General features: G+C 36.8%; 1 non-coding gene and 1 pseudogene across 1 annotated transcript; both read right to left on the reverse strand.

Moving 5' to 3' along the window:
- Positions 1-1,729: 1,729 nt before the first annotated feature.
- Positions 1,730-1,850, reverse strand: LOC112868045 (U6atac minor spliceosomal RNA). Its single transcript, XR_003224240.1, has one exon. It is a non-coding gene; the product is annotated as a U6atac minor spliceosomal RNA (small nuclear RNA).
- A 7,976-nt stretch (positions 1,851-9,826) lies between these two features.
- On the reverse strand, positions 9,827-11,175 carry LOC147579230 (protein tyrosine phosphatase type IVA 1 pseudogene; annotated as a pseudogene).
- Positions 11,176-11,441: the final 266 nt, after the last annotated feature.

Genomic DNA, 11,441 nt, shown 5'->3' on the forward strand with positions numbered 1-11,441 from the left:
TCTGGAAGAATGCAGAGGAACACCGCTTATATAAAGCAGATTGCCTAGTAAAATTCGATCACTTAATCAAAAATAATCTCATGGTTGATAAACATAGAACAGCAAATATTGTAAGTTATTAGAGTAAATTAATTTTTTAAAGTTTTAGAATGTTTATTGATCAGTGTGTACAAACTACAACTAAGTGAATTAAATGGTGGAAAGAGAAGTGAGACAAACTTTCTATTATCTCACTGGTGGTTAGAATTAAAAGGGTAGGATAAGAAAGAAAAAAAAATCATGGCAGAGATAATGCAAACTGTAAGAGGAAGCATGCAATAATTGTCAAGGGACTCTTTAAAGAAGGAGAGAAGGTATTCTAAAACTGGGTAAAAGGCAGTAGCCAAGAATACAGACTGGATGTTTGAATTGGGACTGGAAGAAAACACAGTTTCAACATAAAAGGTGGTAAAAACTTTTCTAAGAAGACTAGCATGAGACCAGCAGGGAACAAAATCACACTTACATTAATAGGAAATCTTTCTGTTTATTCAGTTTTAAGCCAAAATGGGTGAGAAAGCTTTTTGGAAGTAATGTATGGAGGCCTAGAAAGCCACCTTGGGTATTTAAACTTAATGTCATAGTCGGTAAAGAGCTGCATGATCCAAGCTCTGCTTCTGAAAGACTAATAGACCAAGTGTAATTAAAATAAATTAAAAGGGAGAAAGTTGTGGAAAATCAACAATTGTTTCGATGAAGGTAGTAAGGGTCTGAGATAAAAAGGTGAACACTGGATGCTAAGGAGGTAACAGTTGAAAAATAATGAAGTCGCCAAATTTATAGGACTTTAAATTGAAATATAATACACATGTTAAAAAAGTACATATCTTTGTTTACTCTCAGGTGTATATAAACTACCTTAATTATCACAAACCAGCACCTATATCAAGGAAGAGACCATCCCCAGAAGACCCCACTTTCTGCCTCTACCTCTCTCCATTCTACTGCTCTTTCACACCACACATTACTTTCAATTGCTTTCATATTTTACATAAATGCAATTTTCCATGATATTCCCTCCTGTTTGGCTTCTTTAACTCAACACCATGCTTGTGATATTTATCCAAGTATGTTAGCTTGTTCTCATGGCTGTATGGCATTATACCACATAGATGGACCATAGTTATTTACCCATTCAACTGTTGGTGGGCATTTGGGTGGTTTTCAGTCTGGAGTAATAACATATAATGCTGCCACGGACTTTGGTGTGAATGATTTTTGGTTGGATATACATGTAGGAATTTAATTCCTGGGTCACACACATGTTGCTGTAGTAGATCATACCAACTCCTTTTCTGATAGTTGTAGCGATTAATGCTTCACGTACCAGTATATGAATTCCAGTTTTTCCATATCCTTCCCAGTGCTTGGCATTTTCTGTCTTTAACATTCCAGTCATTCTGGTGAGTATACAGTAGTTTGTTCTCATGGGTTTCATTTTGTATTTCCTTAAAATAAATAGTAGAGTTACCATATTTTCTTTTCTTTTTTGCCATTTCAAAGTCCTCTTTTGTGAAGTGATGAGTTTCTTAAGTACTCTTGATAGAATTCCTTTGTCAGATATGTGTGGCAAATAAGTTCTCCCACTCACTGCATTGCCTTTTGATTCTCTTAATTTTGTGTTTTAATGAAGAAAAAAACGTTACTGTTAATGCAGTTCGATATACCACTTGTATCTCCGACAATTTGTGCAACATCATAATGAGAGGCCATGAAGTGCGTAGCAATCCCTTAACCATGAATGTGTTACATTAGTAACTAGGTTCTTCTCATCTTTTTCAAGAGTACTAACCTCTCCTTTCATACAGCACTCATTTAACAAGACTTTACCAGGAAAGGAGAAGACATAAATGATTTCTCCAAGTTGCCCACTCTGGGTGATCTTGAGGTACTATTAACAGAATGAGACAAGTCAGTAATAAATGCCTGGTTAGGGATAAAGACAGTTTTTGATTTGGGATACAATAAGTTTGAGGTATTTATGAGACATTGAAATAGAAATTTCCAGTAGGCCTCAGATTTTCAGGAAGAGCGTGATTGTTGAAAGGGTGGAATTGGTTGAAATTACTGAGAGGGAGACTCTAGATACAAGAACATGAATGGGAACAGAACCTTAATATATATGTCCAGGTAGTAGTTGGAGGAGAATATCACAAATCTATATCTCCAGTTGCCTGTTAGACGTTTTTACCTAGAAATCTCTTTGTCACCTCACACCCAAGACAGTTAGAACAGAACTCATCATACTCCCTCTATTCCTGAGCCCGTTCCTCCCCTTTATTGGAGTTCATATTTCTGACGGGTTGACCCCTGGGTCTTACAGTCACTCAGACACCAAGCTTCAGAGTCAATGGTGACCCCTCATACTTCTTCACCCCTTTGGCTAGTCATTAAGGCCTATTACTTCTTTCATCCCTTAATCTTACTTTCATTGACATCTCCTTAAACTATTTTAATGGTCTCACTAAACTTTGCCCTTTGTACCCACTTTTTGTTTGCAAAGCATTTTTTTTTAGTTTTTGATTATTGAGCCACGCACTATGCCGAGTGTATTATATAAATATACCCTTTAATTTCATATAATCCCATGAGGAAACTGGGGGCTTAAGGTGTTTAAGTGACTTGCTAATGGTCATACAGAACCAGGGTTCCAACCTACATACATGGGAATCTGAAGTCATCTGTTAACTTGTATCATTGTCTTCCTCCACACAACTACCACATTAATAGTCCTAAAACTTTTTTCATATTTTGCCTCTTCTACATCATTCTTTGACCATGAGATAAAGTCATAAAAGCTCTTTAACTGATCTGCACAGCCGTCTGTGTTATGACTTCCACCCATTTCTCCAAACTTTCATTAATCATCTGTTCTGGTAAAGCTGATGCGATCACATACTCTTCCCCACCTGTGTAATATACAATGTGTTAGAATAGTGTCTTAGCTCACACTGTATCCCTAAAATGGTTATTCGCCATCCCTTGCAATTTTAAATAACTATATGGCATCTCTCTGATGTAAACTGTAGTTACTTAAACCATTAATGCTGGAATTGTGTGTGTGTGTGTGTGTGTGTGTGTGTGTGTGTGTGCCTGTCATTCAAATTTTACTTTTTCCTTAAAAAACAAAAAGGTTTTTCATGGCAAGTCCCTTTATAAAATAATTGGTGTATATTTTTTTACTACCTTAGAATCTTAGAGTGGAAGATCCTCATGAATCATTTAGTCCAATATTTCAGTTTACAAGTGAAAAAATGAAGACCTGAAATGGTGCTGTGCTCAAAGTTTATCACTTTTTAGCACATGAGCTTAAGGTTCTTAAATTTAGGCCTAATGTTTTTTCCATTAAACACACTACTTTTTATTTTTTATTCTTAATATATTTTAAAGAAAAATATAGTTTCAAAATTCAAAAGTTTCTGCGAGTCTCATTCTTCCTAAAGTTGACAACAGTCTCAACATTGAACGTTGATACTCAGAAGCAACCGCTCTTAACTGCACAAGCTCTTTCCTATTTCTGGCTCTAAATGAATATAAGTGCTTGTCCTTGATTCTTCAACTCAGATACATGGTCTGTGGAATTTTGCCTTACAATATACATGCATTCCTTAAGTCCCTATCTTTTCCATACTTTTATGTCATAATTTTTGTTACTACTAGTATTTCCTGTTTATACGTAATTATTTTTCAGAGCTAGAATTTGCAATTGCCCCTTTTTAATCTGTTTAGTTTGGTTCATGTCTTTCGCTAATTCTTTCACTAAATTACTTTGGATAGTCAAGCACATTAATTACATTCTCATTAATGGCCATGTGGGGTGTTCTGGGTACATATGTTGAGAGTTTAGCTAAGCTACTCCATAGCATTGTTGCCTTATCATCCATTGTATTTGGCCAAACTGCCTTCAGTGACTTTAAGCTGACATTAGCCCCCTCATGCAACTGTGTGCCCCAACATGGCAGTTGTTGTGACTTTGTTAAATTAATATTCATTAAATAGAGCCTCTGAGCATTGCAGTGCAACAACAGACCACATGAGGGATTGAAATATAGATTATTATTCATAGGTCCTGAAGGAAGTACTGGAATTATAGATTATTACTCACAGGACCTCAAGGAAGTACCCAGTATACCACCAGTGGCCAAACTGGAAGTCAAGGCAGAGTGCAGATAGACAGAGTCAGGACCAGGTCCACTGCCTTTATTAGGATCAGTGGGTGGACTGCTTTGAAGTTTTCAGATTAAGCCCAGATTGGTCAATTCAAACCAAAAAAGCAAGACTTTGGTAAGCACCAAGGGGGTCTTGTCTAAGGGGTGCACAAGGAAAGGCTGAGGGGGCAGAGGAGAATGTTTCCCACAAGGATAGGGCAGTTGACTTGTGAGTCTGTGGGCTGTTATCTAGGAAGTGGGCTCGAGGGAGTGGTAGTATCAGTTCAAGGCCCCCCACAGGCATCTTGGCAACAGGGAACAGATGCTAAGACAAAAATATTATGGAGTAATTTTGTTAAACTCTCCGTAGCAGTGCACAGAGTCACAAACAAATATAAATATAAGTTAACAGCCGTTGTGATCAATAGTCTCTCCTGTTTCCCCAGCGTCTTCCCCTTTTGGCGTACTAATACTCCACTCTTTCGGTTTGAGTTAAGCATTCCACCTACAGACCCTATTAAAGACAGTGCCCCAGGTCCTGACTTTCTGTCTGCACTCTGCCTTTACCTCCCATGTGGCCCCTGGAGGCATGCCAGGTATTTCTTCCAGGCCCCGTCAGTACTTCTAGTTCATCAGCTCATGAGGTCTGTTGTTGAACCATGGCTCACCATCTGGCATCCCGTGCACCACTTAGTATTAATCTGATAAAAACATAACATAATTATTTATGTAAACTTTTTTTTAAATTTTAAAACAGCTTTGGATTTATAGAAAATTGTGAAAATAGTACAGGAAACTTCTGAAACACATACCGTTTCCCTATTATTATCTATTAGTATGGTAAATTTGTCACAATTAATAAATCAATATTGATACACTTATTCTTTTTTTAATGTTTTATTATTTAAGAGAGAGACAGAGCACAAGCAGGGGAGGGGCAGAGAGACAGAGAGACACAGAACCCAAAGCAGGTTCCAGGCTCCACGCTGTCAGCACAAAGCCTGACTCAGGGCTCAAACTCACGAACCTTGAGATTATGACCTGAGCCACAGTTTGACGCTTAGCTGACTGAGCCACCTAGGTGTCCCATTGATACATTTATTCTTAAGTCCACACTTTATTCAGATTTTGTTTAGCTTTCACTTAATATCCTTTTTCTTTTCCAGGATCCCATCCAGGCTACCACATTACATTTAATTTTCATGTCTCCTTAGACTCTTCTTGGCTATAACAGTTTGGCAGATATTTATTGTTTATGATGATCTTGACAATTTAGAGGAGTGCTGGCCAGATATTTTGTAGAATGCCTCTCAATTGGGATGTGTCTGATATTTTTCTCATGATTAGATTGGGGTTATGGATTTTGAGGAGAAAGTCCAAACAGGTAAGTGTCATTTTCATCACAGCATAGCAAGGGTACATACTATCAACATGACTGATCACTGTTGACATTCACGTCGATCACATGGTTGAGCTAGTGTTTGTCAGTTTTCTCCATGGTAAATTTACTTTTTCCCCCTTTCTGTACTGTACTCTTTAGAAGGGATCCACTAGTTTCAGTCCACACTTAAAGAGTAGGGAGTTTAAAACAAACAAGGAGTGGTAAGTTATAGTTCACTTCCTTGAGGGTGGAGTCTCTACGTAAGTTATTTAGACTTCCTCTAGATAGGAGATTCATCTACTTGCCTCCATTTATATATATTCAGTCATCTTCAGTCACTATCAGTATAGACTCATGGACATTTACTTTACCCTTTGGGTTATAATCTAATATTACTTTGTTACTCAAATTGTTTCAACTTCAGCCATTGAGAGCTCTTTCAGTTGGCTCCTGCAACCCCCTTTGACACAGAGACACAATGTCCATCATTGAGGGGTTTTTGGGTTTTTTTACATTTAACATTTTTTTAACATTGTCTTATTTTACACACTACAAGATACACCAGGAGCTTCTTGTATATTTTCTGTCCCAGTCCTAAAATCAGTCATTTCTCCAAGGAGGCTGGGTTCTTTTCATTGGCAAATGTTATTAGAAACCAAGGACTGCTTGCTGCTACTGGGTCTCGTTGCTTCTAGGTTTTCTTAGCTGACAGAGCAAGGAAATACTATATGTGTGTATATACAAATCTGTGTGTACAGGTTATGCTCTATATGGAGCCATCTGTGCTTATATTAAACTAAACATGAGTTAATGCTGTTATCTCCAGTGTGATACCTCTGATTTATTATGACATGGATCTTTCTAACCTCCATTATTTGTTTATTTGAACCCTCCATACCAACAGTAAGAATGTTCCCACCATTCACCATCTATTTACTTAATCTCTTTTTTAATGTTTATTTATTTATTTTTGAGAGAGAGATCAAGAGAGTGCAAGAGGGGAAGGAGAAGAGCAAGAAGGGGAGAGAGAATTCTAAGCAGGCTGTGCACTGTCAGCAGAGCCAGACGTGGGGCTCCATCTCACGAACCATGAGATCATGACCTGAGCCAGAATCAAGAGTTAGATGCTGAACTGACTGAGCCACCCCGGTGCCCCTATTTACTTAACACCTCAATTCTAGTATCCATTCATAGTGGTTTCAGAATTAACCCATATCACCCTGTGGGGAACTTTATCAAGTAGAATATATGCTCATGTTTTTCTGAGTCTTATATACAATAGTTATTTCCATTCAGAACCATTTTCCCCAACTCCCTTTGGTGAGGTTGTTTCATACACTTATAATACAGTTAGACGTTTCTGTTACATTCTGTATTCCATCCTGATATTCCTGACCTACCAACTGACTTTTTATAATCTACATACATTAAGGTTCACTCTTTGTGCTGTAGAAGCCTGTGGGCTTTGACAAACACATATGGTCACTTTCCACCATTACAGTATCATACACAAGAGTTTAGCCACCCTAAGAAAACCCTCTGCTTCACCTATTCAAGCCTCCTCCTTCTTTCAAACACATGGCAACCAGTGGTTGATTTTTTATGTCCATATTTTGCTGTTTCCAAAATGTCATCTAATTGGAATCATACAACATGGAGTTTTTCCAGACAGGCTTTTTCACCTGCCAATATATATTTATGTTGCATTCATGTTTTTTCATGCCTTTATAGAGAACTCCTTTTTTATTATTGAATAGTATTACATTATATAGATATGTTTTAGTTTGTTTTCCATTCATTTATGGAAGGACATCTTGGTTGTTTCCAGTTTGGGGCAATTATAAATAAATCTGCTATAAATATTTGTGTGCAGGATTTTGCATGGACATATGTTTTAAAACTAGTTGGGTAAATAGTAGTGCAATTGCTAAATTGTATGTATGTTGAACTTTATAAGGAATTTCCAGTCTTCCAATGTGGCTCTACAATTTTGTATTCCTACTAACAATGAATGACGTTTTCCATGGCTACACATCCTTATCATCAGTTTGTACTCTCAGATTTTGATATTCTAGATATTCTTTTTTTAATTCAAGTTAGTTAACATACAGTGTAGTCCTGGCTTCAGGAGTAGAACCCAGTGATTCATCTCTTACATATGACACCCAGTATTCATCTCAAAAAGTGTCCTCCTTAATGCCCATCACCCTTTTAGCCCATCCTCCCACCACCCTTCCCTCCAGCACCCTCAGTTTGTTCTCCATATTTAAGAGTTTCTTATGGTTTGCCTCCGTATCTGTTTTTGCCTTATTTTTCCTTCTGTTCTACTATGTTAATCTGTTGTGTTTCCCAAATTCCACATATAAGTGAAATCATATTATATCTGTCTTATATCTGTCTTTCCCTGACTTATTTTGCTTAGCATAATATACTCTAGTTCCATCCATGTTGTTGCAAATGGCAAGATTTCATTGTTTTTGATTGCTGAGTAGCATTCCATTGTGTGTGTGTGTGTGTGTGTGTGTGTGTGTGTGTGTGTGTATGTACAGACAATGGAAAACACCACGTCTTCTTATCCATTTATCAGTGAATGGACATTTGGGCTCTTTCCATAATTTTTTTTTTTATCCTTTGGATAAATATCTAGTAGTGCAATTGCTGGATCATAGGGTAGCTCTATTTTTAATTTTTTGAGGAATCTTCATACTGTTTTCCAGAGTGGCTGCACCACTTTGCTTTCTCACCAACAGTGAAGAAAGGTTCTCCTTTCTCTGCATCCTCGCCAACATCTTTTGTTTCCTGAGTTGTTAATTTTAGCCATTCTGACAGGTGTGAGGTGGTATCTCATTGTGGCTTAGACTTGTATTTCCCTGATGATGAGTGATGTTAAGCATCTTTTCATGTGTCTGTTAGCCATCTGGATGTCTTCTTTGGAAAAGTGTCTATTCATGTCTTCTGCCCATTTCTTCACTGGATTGTTTGGTTTTGGGTGTTGAGTCTGGTAAGTTCTTCATAGATTTTGGGTATTGATTTTTTTATCCAATATGTCAATTGCAAACATCTCCCATTCTGTCGGTTGCCTTTTAGTTTTGTTGATCGTTTTCTTTGCAGTGCAGAAGCTTTTTATCTTGATAGGGTTCCTATAGTTCATTTTTGCTTTTATTTCCCTTGCCTCCAGAGACATCTCGTATAAGAAGTTTTTACAGCTGAGGTAAAAAAGATTGCTGCCTGTTTTCTCCTGTAGGATTCTGATGATTTCCAGTCTCCAGGTCTTTCATCCATTTTGAATTCATTTTTGTGTATGGTGTAAGATAGTGACCCAGTTTCATTTTTCTGCATGTCATTGTATTCTAGATATTCCAATAAATATGTTATGAGATTTCATTGCTGTTTTAATTTGTATTTGACTACTGATAGATGATGTTGAGCATCCATTTTTATGCTTATTTGCCATCTGTTTACCATCTTTAATGACAACTCTGCTCCTATTTTTGCCCATTTTTAAATTGGGCTCTTTGCTTTCTAACTGTTGACCTTGAAGAGTTATCTGTATATTCTGGATACAAGTCCTTTATCAGATGTGTGATTTGCAAATATTTTCTTCCAGTCAGTGGTTTTCATTTTCATTCTTTTACAGTGTCTTTGGCAGAAGTTTTAATTATTTTTTGATGATAAATGCATTTCATTATTTATTTAGATGTTTAAGTTCTTGCACTAGATTTTTACAAGCTGGTGAACACTGACAAATTATTTCTCCCACAGAACTATAACCACACATTCCCAGACACTATAAATATATGGTTGAACTAACATTAATACACATCACCATTTTATCAATTACCTAATAAGACAAATTATCAAGTATCCAAATATTAAGTTATACAGGTCAAAAGGCATATAAAATATTAGATGTCTGCTCAATTAATTAGCAGAAACCCTCTTCTTCTTCTTTTCTTCTTCTTCTTCTTCTTCTTCTTCTTCTTCTTCTTCTTCTTCTTCTCCTTCTTCTTTTTTTGCAAGAGAGGTTGGGAAGAGAAGGAAGAAAAAAATCACACTTCAAACAAAAATAAGTTGGTAAACAACTTCAGATAAGAAAACAAATTACAAGTATTTCAGAAATTTTATGATTAAGGTTTTAGCTACAATAACAAAGCACCTCTACCTTTTAAAAAATATTTACTAAATTAAAGAGCATATTCTACATGTTCTGCGCAAGACAAAGGCAATGTTTTACTAAAAATACTTAATAGAACCCTCCTGTTCTTTTTTCAGGCCCTCCCTGTAAGTTGCACCTGAAAGTGCAAACATTAAAATTAACTGTAAGGCTTTTTTGTCTGGAGACAGTAAAGACATGTGCTTCTGTACAATGTAGATTTTCAAAATGGAGGTTTTCCATAACAGCACAAAGTAAAATTTGTAGAAAGACATGAAACAATTATTGTAAGACTTGGTAAAAATAAAAAAAAATGGTTGAGCAAACCTGATGTATACTGGTACAAATGTGGGAGATGTAAACATAAAGTGAGCAGGCAAATAACCATATAGGCCCTAATTTCTATGTTTGAAATGACTGAAGGAGTAAACCACATAAGGTCCAGAGTGTTCATAGTTCCTGGGATTTTAGTTCTGTATAACACTAAAAATATACAATATTGTGCTGGGTATTTTGGCACCTAATCTTTGTAAATTTCTTATATATTGATAAGATTTTGGCATGGGAATAGATTTAAAGACATAACTCAATACTGCATGATTTCAGAAAAGGTCAACTGGTACAAGTGATAAACACATTTTAAATGCAGAACAGCCAGAATCTTTTGCTAAGTGTCCAAACAGGTTGATGGTAACCCAAGCATAGAGGTTGCAATTCTGTCAAATTTGTGGCCTAATAAAGCTGCTTTCCACTACTCCTATGGAAGCTTCATTATACTTATTCACTAAGCCAACATGTTGGCTAATGTGTACAACAAATTAGGTCCTGTTTCAAGTTTCACTTCCAAGGTAATGACATCAGGCACCCCAGTTTTATTGAATGCCACAGTTGTTTCTATGATCAGTGGAGTCTTTGAAGCGCAGCTGCATTTTAGGACGATACTTCTCCAAATACAAAAGTTGCTGGCTGTTAAAAGCTCCACACCGCTTTTGTCTTATGAAGTGTACGGCATCTTCGTATTTCATTTCACCTTCAATTAATGCTAGGACAACAAGCACTGGAGTTCTCCCAAGGCCTGCAACACAACGAACAGCCATACAACAACCAGGTTCTTCACAGAACTTGATTGTTACAAAACTTAACCAGTCATCAACAATCTGGCTGGATGGTGGTACACCATCATCAAAAGGCCAATCGAGAATATGGATGCCTTCTTTCTCTATACGAGTAGTGTCATAAGTTGCTTCACACACTCTTAATATTGTGGTAAATCCATACTTCTTAAGTTCCTCTCTAAATTTGTTTAAGGTCGCATTGGTTGGATTGTGCGAAATGAGAAATCTCAGGTTCTTGCATGTGACTTTCACTGGAGCTGGGCAGTTCACTCGAGCCATGTTACTCTTGTTAAAAAACTCTCAATAAGGTTATGAAAGAATTTTAAAATTGAAAGCAGAAATGATACAAAGAAACTGAGTCTACTTCAACATACTCCACCTGAAATTCTCAGTGCTCTGATTATGAAGTTGGGAGTGTGGTGGGAAATGAAATGAACCTCCTAACAAGAAGGAGCAATTCTTCAATCCAGTAATACTGAGGCAATAGAAAAAAAGTGCACTGAGGTTTATCCCATCCAGGTCAGAACTCTTGTAAAATGCTCTGTGGATTTCAAGCCAACACTCTGTGTCCAGGTTAATGATGAGTGATTTCATTCATTTAAGAT

This window comes from Puma concolor, chromosome B4, assembly GCF_028749965.1.
Source record: "Puma concolor isolate L17-30 chromosome B4, mPumCon1.1.hap2, whole genome shotgun sequence".
Taxonomy (NCBI): Eukaryota; Metazoa; Chordata; class Mammalia; order Carnivora; family Felidae; genus Puma; species Puma concolor.